A 15,481-nucleotide genomic window follows, 5' to 3' on the forward strand; every position below is an offset into this window, starting at 1 on the left:
GCAGTTCCACGGGTCAAATCGCTGTACTATCCAGTTTTGGGCCTTTGGTATCTAAAAAAAAAGCAGTTTGAGTGTGTCGCTCACTGTTCAGCCGCAAATATCTCTATTTTAAAAAGTGTGGTATACCCCAGTAAACAATAACTGTGGTTTTGCCATCCCACGGTAAAAAATCTCTATTATTCAGCTTTTGGTAGTTTTTTCCGTAAAGAAAAACAGTAGTGTCTCCTGACTGTTGTGACACAAAAATATATCTGTTGAAAATAGTCTTGTGTACGCCCGACATTTCAGTGTGGTTTCGCAATTCCACGGGTCAAATCGCTGTACTATCCAGTTTTGGGCCTTTGGTATCTAAAAAAAAGCAGTTTGAGTGTGTCGCTCACTGTTCAGCCGCAAATATTTTTGTTTAAAAAAGTGTGGTATACCCCAGTAAGCAATAACTGTGGTTTTGCCATCCCACAGTAAAAAATCTCTATTATTCAGGTTTTGTTAGTTTTTTCCGTAATGAAAAACAGTAGTGTCTCCTGACTGTTGTGACACAAAAATATATCTGTTGAAAATAGTCTTGTGTAGGCCCGACATCCCAGTGTGGTTTCGCAGTTCCACGGGTCAAATCGCTGTACTATCCAGTTTTGGGCCTTTGTTATCTAAAAAAAAAGCAGTTGGAGTGTGTTGCTCACTGTTCAGCCGCAAATATCTCTATTTAAAAAAAGTGTGGTATAGCCCAGTAAACAATAACTGTGGTTTTGCCATCCCACGGTAAAAAATCTCTATTATTCAGCTTTTGGTAGTTTTTTCCGTAAAGAAAAACAGTAGTGTCTCCTGACTGTTGTGACACAAAAATATATCTGTTGAAAATAGTCTTGTGTAGGCCCGACATCCCAGTTTAGTTTCGCAGTTCCACGGGTCAAATCGCTGTACTATCCAGTTTTGGGCCTTTGGTATCTGACAAAAAAGCAGTTTGATTGTGTCGCTCACTGTTCAGCCGCAGATATCTCTATTTAAAAAAAGTGTGGTATACCCCAGTAAACAATAACTGTGGTTTTGCCATCCCACGGTAAAAAATCTCTATTATTCAGGTTTTGGTAGTTTTTTCCGTAAAGAAAAACAGTAGTGTCTCCTGACTGTTGTGACACAAAAATATATCTGTTGAAAATAGTCTTCTGTAGGCCCGACATCCCAGTGTGGTTTCGCAGTTCCACGGGTCAAATCGCTGTACTATCCAGTTTTGGGCGATTGGTATCTAAAAAATAAGCAGTTTGAGTGTGTCGCTCACTGTTCAGCCGCAAATATCTCTATTTAAAAAAGTGTGGTATACTCCAGTAAACAATAACTGTGGTTTTGCCATCCTACGGTAAAAAATCTCTATTATTCAGGTTTTGGTAGTTTTTTCCGTAAAGAAAAACAGTAGTGTCTCCTGACTGTTGTGACACAAAAATATATCTGTTGAAAATAGTCTTGTGTAGGCCCGACATTTCAGTGTGGTTTCGCAGTTCCACGGGTCAAATCGCTGTACTATCCAGTTTTGGGCCTTTGGTATCTAAAAAAAAGCAGTTTGAGTGTGTCGCTCACTGTTCAGCCGCAAATATTTTTGTTTAAAAAAGTGTGGTATACCCCAGTAAACAATAACTGTGGTTTTGCCATCCCACGGTAAAAAAATCTGTATTATTCAGCTTTTGGTAGTTTTTTCCGTAAAGAAAATCAGTAGTGTCTCCTGACTGTTGTGACACAAAAATATATCTGTGGAAAATAGTCTTGTGTAGGCCCGACATCCCAGTGTGGTTTCGCAGTTCCTCGGGTCAAATCGCTGTACTATCCAGTTTTGGGCATTTGGTATCTAAAGAAAAAGCAGTTTGAGTGTGTCGCTCACTGTTCTGCCGCAAATATCTCTATTTAAAAAAGTGTGGTATACCCCAGTAAGCAATAACTGTGGTTTTGCCATCCCACAGTAAAAAATCTCTATTATTCAGGTTTTGTTAGTTTTTTCCGTAATGAAAAACAGTAGTGTCTCCTGACTGTTGTGACACAAAAATATATCTGTTGAAAATAGTCTTGTGTAGGCCCGACATCCCAGTGTGGTTTCGCAGTTCCACGGGTCAAATCGCTGTACTATCCAGTTTTGGGCCTTTGGTATCTAAAAAAAAAGCAGTTTGAGTGTGTCGCTCACTGTTCAGCCGCAAATATCTCTATTTAAAAAAGTGTGGTATAACCCAGTAAACAATAACTGTGGTTTTGCCATCCCACGGTAAAAAATCTCTATTATTCAGCTTTTGGTAGTTTTTTCCGTACAGAAAAACAGTAGTGTCTCCTGACTGTTGTGACACAAAAATATATCTGTTGAAAATAGTCTTGTGTAGGCCCGACATCCCAATGTGGTTTCGCAGTTCCACGGGTCAAATCGCTGTACTATCCAGTTTTGGGCCTTTGGTATCTAAAAAAAAAGCAGTTTGAGTGTGTCGCTCACTGTTCAGCCGCAAATATCTCTATTTAAAAAAGTGTGGTATACACCAGTAAACAATAACTGTGGTTTTGCCATCCCACGGTAAAAAAATCTCTATTATTCAGGTTTTGGTAGTTTTTTCCGTAAAGAAAAACAGTAGTGTCTCCTGACTGTTGTGACACAAAAATATATCTGTTGAAAATAGTCTTGTGTAGGCCCGACATCCCAGTGTGGTTTCGCAGTTCCACGGGTCAAATCACTGTACTATCCAGTTTTGGTCCTTTGGTATCTAAAAAAAAAGCAGTTTGAGTGTGTCGCTCACAGTTCAGCCGCAAATATCTCTATTTAAAAAAGTGTGGTATACCCCAGTAAACAATAACTGTGGTTTTGCCATCCCACGGTAAAAAATCTCTATTATTCAGGTTTTGGTAGTTTTTTTCCGTAAAGAAAAACAGTAGTGTCTCCTGACTGTTGTGACACAAAAATATATCTGTGGAAAATAGTCTTGTGTAGGCCCGACATCCCAGTGTGGTTTCGCAGTTCCTCGGGTCAAATCGCTGTACTATCCAGTTTTGGGCCTTTGGTATCTAAAGAAAAAGCAGTTTGAGTGTGTCGCTCACTTTTCTGCCGCAAATATCTCTATTTAAAAAAGTGTGGTATACCCCAGTAAACAATAACTGTGGTTTTCCTCTTCCACGGTTCTAATCTACTCTTTATTACCCTTTTTCCATTGATAGTGCAAGTGTAAGTTATTTTACTTCATTTACAATGGGCAAGGCGCGTGGCAAGGGACGTGAAAGTGGACGTTCTGGTGATGGTTCGTGCAGAGGACGGGGCCGTGGCCAAGGTGAAAATGTTCCACAACCAACAGCCACATCTATTCGCTCCCACTTCTTGACCGAATTATTAGGGAAGAACAGAACAACACCAGTATTGAGAACTGATCAGTTTGAACAGGTTATTAATTGGATAGCAGATAATACTTCCAGTTACCTGGGCACCACCACCTCCGGTCTGTCTTCCACACGGTCAACTCTTAGTAGCCGTGAGTCTCGACCGCATACTCCTCCTCACCCTGATGCTCCTTCCTCCCACCATGCCGAGTGTCGTCAGACAGCAAGTGATCCCACACTTGAACACTCTGAAGAGCTGTTCACTGGTCCATTTCCATATTTGGGCCCCTCGTCTGATACGCTTCAAGTGGTGGAAGAGGAGATCCCATGTTGCGATGCCCAAATATTTGAACAGCCACGGCCACAGGAAGTCGACGTTGGCAATCTGTCACAAGAGGTGGACGATGATGAGACACAATTGCCAGGAAGTGAGGAGGAGGATCGTGGTGCACAAGTGGAAGAGGAGGAGGTGGTGGATGATCTAGTAACTGACCCAACGTGGAAGGAGGACATGCAGAGTGAGGCCAGCAGCACACAGGGGGAGGGAGACAGAGTACCCCAACAGGCAGGAAGAAGCAGTGTGGTGGCCGCAGACAGAAGGCAGGCAACCGTTCCCCGTAACACCAACACGAGGGACGTTGCCAGTACAAGCGGTAGGTCTTCCAGAGTCTGGAATTTTTTTAAAGACTCTGCTGATAACCCCAAAAAGGCCATATGTTCCACCTGCCATGCCAGCATCATCAGGGGTGACAAAACTACCAGCCTGACCACCACCAGCATGATCAGGCACATGGCAGCAAAGCACCCGACTTTGTGGGGCTAAACCCAGGGTCCACGACCAGTGTCAGCGGGTGTCACCACTGCTTCTTCCACTGTTGTGCGTGCAATAGAACCCCCTGTTGTGTGTGCAAGGCAATCCCCTGTCCATACTGCATGTAAAGATGCCCCCTCCTCTCAGTCTTCACTTGTTATGGCAGTTTCTCAAGAAACAGCATCAACATCCACGTCCCACCGCAGCGTTCAATTGTCCATATCCCAGACCTTTGAACGAAAGCGGAAATTCGCAGCTAACGCCCCACAGGCCACAGTCCTAAATTCACACATTTCACGACTGCTTGCATTGGAAATGCTGCCTTTTAGGCTGGTGGAGACGGAATCCTTCCGCAATCTTATGGCGGTGGCCGTCCCTCGGTACTCGGTCCCTAGCCGACACTATTTTGCCCGGTGTGCCATCCCCGCACTACACAAGCACGTGTCCCAAAGCATCTGCCGTGCCCTCAACAATGCAGTTACTGGGAGAGTCCACCTGACAACGGACACGTGGACAAGTGCTTGTGGCCAGGGACGGTACATCTCTCTGACGGCACACTGGGTAAACATAGTGGAAGCCGGGACCCAGTCGGACCTTGGGACGGAACACATCCTCCCCACACCGAGGATTGCGGGCCCTATGTCAGTCAGAGTCGCCCCCACAGTGTACAGCTCCTCCTCCTCCTCCTCCTCATGTTCAGCTTCCATCTCAGATATCACCACATCAGTTACAAGCTGGAAGCATTGCAGTACTGCCTCCGCCAAGCGGCAACATGCTGTGCTGAAACTCATAAGCTTAGGTGATAAACCTCACACTGCTTGTGAGTTGTGGACAGCTGTGAAAGAGCAGGCAGATCTGTGGCTGAGACCGCTGAACCTACATCCCGGCATGGTCGTGTGTGACAATGGCCTTAACCTGGTGGCGGCTCTGAGGCGAGGTGAGATCACACACATACCATGCCTGGCTCATGTGCTTAACCTCGTGGTTCAGCGGTTTCTTAAATCGTACCCCGAGTTGCCAGATCTGCTCGTGAAAGTACGCCGCCTGTCAGCTCATTTTCGCAAGTCGGCTACAGCTTCCACCGCCCTTGCTGTGTTGCAGCAGCGTTTGCAGCTTCCGGCACACCGACTGGTGTGTGATGTCCCCACACGTTGGAACTCTACCCTCCACATGTTGCAAAGGATTTGTGAGCAGAAGAGAGCAGTTGTGCAGTACCAGCTGCATCAAGGCCGTCGATATTCAGGTCAGACTCCACACATAAGACCTCAGGAGTAGACCTAGATGTCTGACATATGTACCATCCTGACAAACTTTGAGGAGGCCACCAAGATGGTGAGTGGCGATGACGCCATCATTAGTGTCAGCATCCCACTTGTCTGTCTTTTGCAACGATCTCTGCAGAGAATTAAAGAGGAGGCATTGCAGCCAGAGTATGATGAGATGGATCAAGAAGCCGTAGCGGGCGATTACACACAGCCCAGCCTCATCTCATCCCAACCTGCATTGGGGGACAATGAGGGAGAGGAGGAGAAGGAGGAGGAGGAGGAAGAACAGGAGCTGCTATCATGCGTTGTAGACGGTAATACCTGTACAAGTGTCATACCGTCGGTTCAGCGTGGGTGGCCTGAGGACAGAGGGGAGGAGGAAGAGTAGGAGGAGAGCATGGTCAGTCGTCATCTTGGTGAGGACACGGAAATCTTGCCCGTTACCAGTCTGGCACGCATGGCTGACTTTATGTTACGCTGCCTTAACCGTGACCCTCGCGTTGTCAAAATTTTGGGTGACAGTCATTACTGGTTGGTGACACTTGTAGACCCCCGCTACAAGGAGAACTTACATTCTCTTATTCCTGAGGTAGAGAGGTCTACAAAAATGGGGCAATACCAGAAGGCCCTTGCTGCAGAACTCTTAAAAAAAATTCCCATCTGAACACGCTAGCGGCAGAGGTCACAGTTCGTTGCCCAACCAAGGCGTACAGGCGAGAGAGATGCAACTCCAATCCAGCAGAGGCAGGGGAACACTGTCAACGTTCTGGGACAGTTTTCTGACACCCGCCCAGCTTACAGGCCCTGAGGCGCGGGGTACTCTCACAAGGAGTGGAAAGTTTCAAAAGATGGTGAGGGAGTACCTTGCCGATCGTACCAGCGTCCTCCGTGATTCCTCTGTGCCTTTTAATTATTGGGTATCCAAGCTGGACACTTGGAATGAACTCGCTCTGTACGCCTTGGAGGTCCTGGCCTGCCCTGCCGCTAGCGTGTTATCGGAGCATGTTTTTAGTGCCGCTGGGGGAATTATAACTGATAAGCGCACTCGCCTGTCAACTGACAATGCTGACAAGCTGACCCTTATCAAACTGAACAAGGGCTGGATTGGGCCAGACTTCTCATCACCACCAAATGACAGCAGAGTAACATAAAGTCAAATCCACTGTGTTATTTTGGGAGGTGTATTCACATGTACCGCTTCACACCCACACATGGGTATACGCTTCCTCGTTTCGGCTGTTTAATCTTCTTCTCCTTATCCTCAGCCTCCACCACCACTATACCACCAGGGTGCCAGCATTGCAAGTTCCTACATCCTTATTTTTGGCAGCTTTTGCTTGCAAGGCATAAGCAAATACTATGGGACACCCACTCCCCAATAATGGGACTTATGTTTGTAATATGCTGTACTGCATGGCTCTTGTAAGGGGCATTGCAAGTTGCTCCGTCCTAATTTTTGGCAGCTTTTGCTGGGAAAGCATAAGCAAATACTATGGGACACCCACTCCCCAATAATGGGACTTATGTTTGTAATATGCTGTACTGCATGGCTCTTGTAAGGGGCATTGCAAGTTGCTCCGTCCTAATTTTTGGCAGCTTTTGCTGGGAAAGCATAAGCAAATACTATGGGACACCCACTCCCCAATAATGGGACTTATGTTTGTAATATGCTGTACTGCATGGCTCTTGTAAGGGGCATTGCAAGTTGCTCCGTCCTAATTTTTGGCAGCTTTTGCTGGGAAAGCATAAGCAAATACTATGGGACACCCACTCCCCAATAATGGGACTTATGTTTGTAATATGCTGTACTGCATGGCTCTTGTAAGGGGCATTGCAAGTTGCTCCGTCCTAATTTTTGGCAGCTTTTGCTGGGAAAGCATAAGCAAATACTATGGGACACCCACTCCCCAATAATGGGACTTATGTTTGTAATATGCTGTACTGCATGGCTCTTGTAAGGGGCATTGCAAGTTGCTCCATCCTAATTTTTGGCAGCTTTTGCTGGGAAGGCATAAGCAAATACTATGGGACACCCACTCCCCAATAATGGGACTTATGTTTGTAATATGCAGTACTGCATGGCTCTTGTAAGGGGCATTGCAAGTTGCTCCGTCCTAATTTTTGGCAGCTGTTGCTGGGAAAGCATAAGCAAATACTATGGGACACCCACTCCCCTATAATGGGACTTATGTTTGTAATATGCTGTACTGCATGGCTCTTGTAAGGGGCATTGCAAGTTGCTCCGTCCTAATTTTTGGCAGCTTTTGCTGGGAAAGCATAAGCAAATACCATGGGACACCCACTCCCCAATAATGGGACTTATGTTTGTAATATGCTGTACTGCATGGCTCTTGTAAGGGGCATTGCATGTTGCTCCGTCCTAATTTTTGGCAGCTTTTGCTGGGAAAGCATAAGCAAATACTATGGGACACCCACTCCCCAATAATGGGACTTATGTTTGTAATATGCTGTACTGCATGGCTCTTGTAAGGGGAATTGCAAGTTGCTCCGTCCTAATTTTTGGCAGCTTTTGCTGGGAAAGCATAAGCAAATACTATGGGAGACCCACTCCCCAATAATGGGACTTATGTTTGTAATATGCTGTACTGCATGGCTCTTGTAAGGGGCATTGCAAGTTGCTCCGTCCTAATTTTTGGCAGCTTTTGCTGGGAAAGCAAAAGCATAAGCAAATACTATGGGACACCCACTCCCCAATAATGGGACTTATGTTTGTAATATGCTGTACTGCATGGCTCTTGTAAGGGGCATTGCAAGTTGCTCCGTCCTAATTTTTGGCAGCTTTTGCTTGGAAAGCATAAGCAAATACCATGGGACACCCACTACCCAATAATGGGACTTATGTTTGTAATATGCTGTACTGCATGTGACGCGCCCCCTGGGCCATGTGTACACATGTGTGGGATACCCGGTGCCGGTTCTCTGGGGTCTGTAGTCTCCGTGGCGGTGACCCGGTCCCGTGGCTCAGGCTGGTCAAACCAGTGGCAGTCTTTCTTAGGTTTTGAGGTTAATTGTCCGACTGCGCCACCCGTGGATTGCGGTCAGGGAGTACCACCGCTGCGAGGCAGACCGCTGAGGCTGGTGTTGTGTGCGCAGCAAAGAATGGGATAACTCCCCTCGGGAGGAGTATAACCTCAGGGCAGTTAGTGTGGATGATGGGGGTGATGGTGCACGAGCGCAGCAGGAATGACTCAGAGTCTTTGCAGTGCAGTTCAGGGTCTTTACTGATGATTATAAGGTAGACCCTCCCGGGAGTACTGGCTAGCATAAGAGGCCTGGTCAGTCTGTGAGCAAGCAGGAGTTCCCCTGGCTAGGTGGAGTTGTAGGCCTCCCCGTCTGTCTGCACTCTTCCTGGCTACCTTGCTGTAAGCGGGTAGAAGTAGCCCACGTCCCTGAGTGTACCGTGTAGTGCTCACCCGTATGGCTGGTGACTTGGGGCCTTCTGTTAGCCTCCTCTCCACGACGGCGGCGCTGGTCCCTTGCTTGTGACTGAGCCTCCGGGCTTCTATGGCCAGAGGACCTGAAATCCCCTGCCGGCTGGTTTCTGCTGCTGGATATATAAGTCCTCACAGCTTTGGACTCCTGTGTCATGTTCCTATTGTCTTCTGCCAGGGCGAGCTCTGCTCAGCTTCCAGACCCTGGTCTTTAGCTCCTAGCTCCTACAGAGCTCCTTGCTGTTACTTTCCCTTGCTCTCACTCTGACTCTGACTGTTCTCTGACTCACTCAACCCCGCCCCAGATCCAGTTTATAAGGGCAGAATTCTCCCCTCCCAGGATTGGGGCAGGAGGATGTTGCATGTTTAAGGGATCCTGACCAGGAAACCTCCCACTTGCTCTCCGACGTAATATCTCTATTACTGTGGTGACCAGACCCCTGGGGTGCCACACATGGCTCTTGTAAGGGGCATTGCAGTTCCTCATAATTTTTGGAAAGCCTTCCATTCACTGCTTAGGCCAACAGTGCACGGGAGACCCAGTTGCTATAAATGGAAAAATAGTTTTAGTTAACGCCCTCTGACCTCCATGTCATTTCCAAGGGGCATTGGAGTGGATCGAAATTTTTGGTAGGCATTGCACTCACTGTATGCCCTATAACTGTGTAGCCGAACCGCTCCTTTTGTTACAGAAACATATCCTAGAAAACATATCTGGTTGACTGGCCTGATATTGACGTGAATGGTCCCTGTTCCTCCTGCTCTTTCTCCTTTGCCACTACCTCATCCATCATTTATCACCTGAAGCTTTGTTTTAACGGGAGTCATAGAACTTGGATAGTAGCAGGAAATCATCCAGCAATCCTCGGAGGAGGTAGGATATGCGCCAAAACGCTGACCACCTCAGGCCTAGCCGCTACTACATACATGCGCTTGCATTACAACAAAACAAAGCAGATGCTAACTTCTATCATCCTCATCATGCTTCTCACCTTGACACTCTCAACTCCCCTGATGGAGAAGCCAGGGCCCACCGGAGGAGTCTGATAGTCCGTGGGCTCGGCCAATGCTGCCCCAAAGCATGCCAGGCTAAGAAAAGTGTGGGAAAGGTTACCGGGACAAATAGGGGTGGCTGGGGACCGAGTATGGACACCCGGCCACCCCCTGGAGGCTGGGGAGCAAGCGGGGACACCCGGCCACCAGGCGGCTGGGGACTGAGTATGGATACCAGTCCGCCGACACAGCCATGGCGTGGTGGCCAGATTCCGCCTCCACATGCCTAAAAGGCCCAATTTAAAGTGCAAGCAAGCAAGCAGTATGGTATTGCAGCCTGGGGGTGGGTGGGTGGCAGGCTGCATACTTGCGCTTGCATTGCAAGGAATGGGAGAGGTACAATTGAGCACTGCCCTGGGACAAGGACTTGAATGGGGATAGTTGCAAGTCTGCAACGACAGGTGCAAGGTGGGAGGCATCTTCGCATGTACCATGAACAGGGGTTTGGCATGCACACACTACAGCGGAATAGGCTCTCCTTCCCACTAAATGCACTGGGGAGGGCACAGGTAATGTTTTGGTATACGCGCTTAATCTTATGTATAAGGCACACCAGGAGAAATATGGGCGGCTGGGGACTGAGTATGGATACCTCGCTGCCGAAGCAGCCATGAGGTAGTGGCCAGCTTCGGCCTCCTCCAAACTAAAAGGCCCCATTTCAAGTGCAAGCTAGCAGTATGGAATTGCAGTCTGGGGGTGGGTGGGTGGCAGGCTGCACACTTACACTTGCATTAAAAGAAAACATATTTGATGCTAACTTCTGTCATCATCATCATGCTCCTCACCTTGGCACTCTCAACTCCACCGATGGAGAAGTCAGGGCCCACCGGAGGAGTCTGGTTCTCTGGTGGGCTCTTTCAATGCCGCCTAAAGCAGGCCGGGCTAAGAAAAGTGTGTGGGGGGATGTTCCAAGGAGAAATAGGGGCGGCTGGGGACCGTTTATGGACACCCGGCTGCCCCCAGGCGGCTGGGGACCGTGTGTGGACACCCGGCCGCGGGGCGGCTGGGGACCGAGTATGGACACCCAGCCGCTGGGCGGCTGGGGACTGAGTATGGATTCCAGGCCGCCAACACAGTCATGACGTGGTGGCCAGATTCCGCCTCCATATGCCTTAAAGGCCCAATTTCAAGTTCAAGCAAGCAAGCAGTATGGTATTGCAGCCTGGGGGTGGGTGGGTGGCAGGCTGCATACTTGAGCTTGTATTGCAAGGAATGGGGGAGGTACAATTGAACACTGCCCTGGGACTAGAACTTGCATGGGGATAGTTGCAAGTCTGCATCTTCTGATGCGGTAAGGATCACTTATGATGGGCACACTTTTAGACAGTGACCTGGGAGTCAGAGATTCTTCCAGGGGTCTTCCCCATGCTGTTCCCTTGTCTTTTCAGCACTTTATGCATGTGTCACACAGCGCATGGCCAGATAAGGTTGTAAAATGTTAAAATGACATTTCACGGTGAATGCATTTGTCATAGTTGAAAGCAATAAAAAAGTGCAAAAACGCATAAAAAATGCTACTTGTGAACATAGCCGAAGGCGTGGAGGAGTATTTTTGTTTTTGGTCATTTATTTTAACTTATACACAAGTCTTTACCCTGGAAAGGATGTTCCTTAACATATTTCACAGGAAAAAAGTTTCACTTTCGTTTTTGAACGTTTTATTGTGAGCCTGTAAAAGTGGCTTAATACCTCTGACCACGTTGTTGACAGCAGTGACCTGGGGGTCAGAAATGCTTCCTGGGGCGATCCCCATGCTGTCCCCATGTCATTTGAGCACTGTCACTATCGTTTTGGGCACTTGTTAGGCTTTTAAAAGACTGCCGGGGGTGCCACCGCAAAAATGCTCGAGTCTCCCATAGACTAACATTGGGCTCGTTGCTCGGGTCGAGCACCCGAGTATCACGGCGAGCTCAGCCCCAACTTCGAGCACCCGAGCATTTTAGTGCTCGCTCAACACTAATCAGTAGTAAGACTGCAGCGTAGTGTAACATTCTGACATGCAAATGTCTGATCGGTGTGGATCAATAGATCAATAGATAGTACAGATCAATAGATAGTACAGCTTTGTCAAGAATTAAATCCACCAATATCACAATTATCCACAGTATCACAGCCCGGGATGGTCACTAGAGCCACCCGATGTGATCTTTGGAGCGAACAGCTTTCTACTGCCCCCTGTCATCCAGACAATTTTATGACTGGACAACGAATAATGGAGGAGTCCACATGCTGTTTGCACTAACAGGTAGATTATCGGGCAACTAACAATGAGCGTATGGTATATACACCTCTGGATTCCAACACATGGAATATGTGTATATACCCCTGTACGTTCACCGCTAACTCCTCGATAACCCCAGACTACTCGCTACCACCACTAATTCGTTTTTACAGGCTGATTGGACGCCTGATAGGTAGTGTATGGCTTCGGGGCGCAGTTTACAGGACTATAAAATTTTATATTTAATCCAAAGGGAGGCAATGTTTATGAAAAATATACAAAATATTTTACAAAGGGGAGAAAACAATACAGCATATACAGTTACAGAAAATAAAAGGGATTAACAAGAGAACTTACTACACCGATCGCAGAGACGATTCAGTTTAGCCGAAGGAGAGCACTTCAATTGGCCGTTTAGTGAACGGGATTCCTGCCTATACGATATGTATCTCTCTACACAAAACCAAAACATAATTCGGCTTGATCGTTTATCAGCCCCTGAGTCCAATGCACACACTCCCCCGTGATGACCTCATATGGGCCAGGTTGTGGGCTGGTCTCAGCCCTTCATGATTTTATGAAATCCCCAACTTATGCGATAACTCCTCTCCAGATGATCGCAGAAGTTCGAGATTGTTGCCATATTTTTTATCTGGATTTTATCTTTACTTAGAGACCAAACATGGCATAGCTGTTGTCAGTTATCTGGTCACTGTTTATTTGCAGCTCATCAGCAGGGGTTACCATTATGAAAAATTATGCGTCTTCTTCCCCTGTTGGTCCTGGTGCAGAAAATGTATATCTCATTAATATCGGATTTATACAAATTCCAATATTCCATGCTGTCTTTCGGAGACATATTTCTCTTGCAGGTGGTGTAACACTTCTCTTACAGGGACAAAAAGGTGTCTAGTGTAAATGTATAATATTTCCCTTGAACTGACAATGTATTTCATGTGTACAAAAAGTTTCTTACACTTTTGTGTGTAAATGTCAACACATGTCTCTATTGTTGTCCAACACTCTGAAAAGACTTCTCCTGTCTCAATTACTGGTCTATTGTATAGCTCTTTGTCTATGCACAATATACATCCTCATTTCGTCCTACAAGAAGCTCTTGCATGTTAATTAAGCGGGTTCACTATTCGGCCACATTCAATTTAATACTTGTGTTAGTCTATTTTCTAAGTCTAGGAGACTGTCAGCTCTTATTTCCTTACTGTAAATCTGTGTGATAAGAAAAAGGAGGGGGGGGTGAGTGACTTCGGAGATTTTTAATATTTTCTATGACACCTATTTTCTATGACAAGCTTCTGTACTGTTACAGTAAGACTATGCTCCCACAATGAGTATTTGGTGAGTTGTTTATGCTGAGTATTTTTGAAAAAATGCAAGTAACCTATTTTACTTAATGCGTGCATAAGTGGTGTAGAAAATCTGCAACATCAAAAACTCATTGTAGGAACATAGCTTAAAGGGATGTTTCCACTTTCGCACTGGGTCAATAAAAAAACTTTAGTTAAATGCAGCAGCTGTGACAAAGTCACTGGCAAAGTACTGAAGGGGATATATGTTTCACTGAGGCTATTAGCTTCAGTGATTTGAAACCTAAAAGTTTGCTCCAGCACACACTAAGCTCTGAGAGGGGTTAATCAGCCATTTTTAATGGGCTAGGTTTTATGTGAACAGCTGTAAAGTGGGTGGGAGGATGCTCACCATAGCTCCACCCTGGGGTGGGGTCTGGTATATAAAAAGCCAGCCTGTTGAATCATGTGATGGTCAATGTATCTGGAGAGGCTAGCTCCAGAGAGAGGAGCTTGTATTTGTATAACCTGAACCGTGTGTTTTGCTAAACCCTGAGCAGCTGGATTCCTGCTTACATATGCACTATGGTGTACAATTATTTTTGTTTTTGTTCCGTTATGCCAGAAGGGCCATGTTTGATTTGATGAACTTTATGTTGGTTTATGTAATTTTTTAATAAACTAACAAAATATTTAAAGAGACAGTGTTCCTGAATCTAGCTCCGTGTGCAGCCGGGGGAGCCAATCTACCACGCAGCCCTGAATCACGGTCCAAATCTGGTCCTTGGACCTTACAGACCTGCCATTGGAGATACAGTGGTGTGAAAAAGTGTTTGCCCTCTTCCTGATTTCTTATTCTTTTGCATGTTTGTCACACTTAAATGTTTCAGATCACAAAACAAATTTAAATATTAAAGATAACACAAGTAAACACAAAATGCAGTTTTTAAGTGAAGGTCTTTATTATTAAGGGAAAAAAAATCCAAACCTACAGGGCCCTGTGTGAAAAAGTGATTACTCCCTAAGCCTAATAATTGGTTGGGCCACCCTTACTGAAACAACTGCAATGAAGTGTTTGCGATAACTGGCAATGAGTGTTTTACAACGCTCTGGAGGAATTTTGGCCCACTCATCTTTGCAAAATTGTTGTAATTCAGCCACATTGGAGTGTTTCCGAGCATAAACTGCCTTTTTAAGGTCATGCCACAGCATCTCAATTGGATTAAGGTAAGGACTTTAACTAGGCCACTTCAAAGTCTTAATTTTGTTTTTCTTAAGCCATTCAGAGGTGGACTTGTTGGTGTGTTTTGGATCATTGTCTTGCTGCATAACCCAAGCGCGCTTAGGCTTGAGGTCACAAACAGATGGCCGGACTTTCTCCTTAAGGATTTTTTGGCAGACAGCAGAGTTTATGGTTCCATTTACCACAGCAAGTCGTCCAGGTCCTGAAGCAGCAAAACAGCCCCAGACCATCACACTACCACCACATTTTACGGTTGGTAAGTGTGCCACAGGCTGATCGCCTCCATGTCACGCCGCATTGATGCAGTAATTGATGCCAAAGGAGCCCCAACCAAGTATTGAGTGCTTTTACTGAACATACATTTCAGTAGGACAACATTTCGCATTTTAAAAGCTGGGTTATAAAGTATTCTAATTTACTGAGATAATGACTTTTGTGTTTTCATTGGCTGTAAGCCATAATCATCAACATTAACTGAAATAAACACTTGAAATAGATCACTCTGTTTGTAATGACTCTATATAATATATGAGTTTCACTTTTTGTATTGAAGAACTTAAATAAATTAACTTTTTGATGATATTCTAATTTAGTGAGAAGCACTTGTATTTTTGTCAGCTGACCACTCCTGGGAAAGTTCACCACTGTTCATTGTTTTCCCCATTTGTGGATAATGGCTCTCGCTTTGGTTCACTGGAGTCCCCAAGCTTTAGAAATGGCTTTATAACCCTTTCCAGACTGATAGCTCTCATTCTCAATTACTTTGTTTCTCAATTTCTTTGGATTGCAGCATGATGTCTAG

The sequence above is a fragment of the Phyllobates terribilis genome, unplaced genomic scaffold (genome assembly GCF_046119375.1).
Source record: "Phyllobates terribilis strain yellow unplaced genomic scaffold, ASM4611937v1 Scaffold_12__6_contigs__length_324123572, whole genome shotgun sequence".
Taxonomy (NCBI): domain Eukaryota; kingdom Metazoa; phylum Chordata; class Amphibia; order Anura; family Dendrobatidae; genus Phyllobates; species Phyllobates terribilis.